Here is a 1608-nt window from a genome sequence, read left to right as displayed (position 1 = left end):
TTGGAAATGTTCATGAAGTTCTGAAATTGAAACAAAAATTTCGCAAATCTACGAATTTTTCGTAGTACTAGGCATGTCTGCACTAGCCTATGTGTCGGTCACAACAGGAAACAAAGGACAAAGGCGAGCGAGCGGGTTTTTAATGATGTCGCTTCTTCCAAATTGAATTAGTCCTGGCCGGGTGTCTTGGGGTGGCGGGAAAGAAGGGGATGGGGGAAGAGGGGGGGGGGGGTGAGGAATGGTTGGTGGTGGGGTCTTATAGACCTGCCTAGTACTACGAAAAATTCATAGAAATACGAATTTTTGGCTCCAGATACAGAGCTGCATAGGTCTCTTTGACTCAATAAATCATGTTGAGAAGGAAACTCAAGCTTCTTAGAACCTATATATTCAGGATATTAGAGCATTTTTGGTTCATGCCGAGAGCAAATCGTATATTCCTAAAGCTATTTGAAGTAAAGTTTTCTTCTTTTCCCTTGGAAACAACGACTTTTAAAATTTCAAGTAGGCAGCTCTGAGTCTTCCCATCCCTTCTACTCCGCCTCCCTCTACCCCTACCACCTTTTTCCTGTTGTCCACTTTTATGTCAGTTGTCTATCTGTCTGTCTGTCATTACTCTGGAATCGGACGATATATTGTGTTTTCTGTCGTGCTTTGGGAAAAAACACATATTTAGAAATTTGGCCAGAAGACTCGTCTTTCAAATACCGATCGATTTAAATGACCCTGGTTTTAGCAAAAATTTTCAAACCTGGGACTTCGCGAAGTCATTGTTCGTATCATTTAATTTATCATTATTATTATTATTATTATTATTATTATTATTATTATTATTATTATTATTATTATTATTAGCATCATCATCATCATCATCATCATCATCATCATCATCATCATCATCATCATCATTATTATCATCATCATCATTATTATCATCATCATCATTATTATTATTATTATTATTATTATTATATATTATATATTATTATTATATATTATATTATTATATTATCATTATTATCATTATTATCATTATTATATTATTATTATTATTATTATTATTATTATTATTATTATTATTATTATTATTAATAATAATAATAATAATATTAAAAGCATAGACCGAGTTGTTTAAAGTCTATAGCATTGTAGTGGACTGAAACAGTGGTTATTTGATAGAGTAGTCATCTACGTTTGATTGGGTGTCCATTTCACCAATGGCGCTAGTATCACTTCCGGTGTAGCTGAATTGTGGCATCTTGGGTCAGAGGTTATTTGAATGAAACGTCCGTTGGACTTGGATTGGGAGGTGTGCTAAAGAACGTAAACTTGAGCTTTTATATAGCGGAATATCCACTAAATGTGCTCAAAGCGCTTTACAAGGGTTCCCTGACAAATAACAACACGTAGAACGAGACATGACGCCTGTTAGGCGATATTACATTTTTTTTCCGACAGAGGCAACGCTGTTAACAGCAAGGTACTCATTTTACACCGGATTACGGTGAGAAAATGTGAGTAAAGAGCCTTCTCCAAGGACTCAACTATGCGCCGAGCGAGGCTCGAATCCAGGACCTTCCGATCCGAAAGCGAGTTTCATACCACAAG

Source organism: Berghia stephanieae, chromosome 5 (genome assembly GCF_034508935.2).
Source record: "Berghia stephanieae isolate SIO BIC M18660-M18661 chromosome 5, UCSD_Bste_1.3, whole genome shotgun sequence".
Taxonomy (NCBI): Eukaryota; Metazoa; Mollusca; class Gastropoda; order Nudibranchia; family Aeolidiidae; genus Berghia; species Berghia stephanieae.
The sequence above is the reverse complement of the archived record's forward strand: the minus strand, read 5'-3'. Positions refer to the sequence as shown.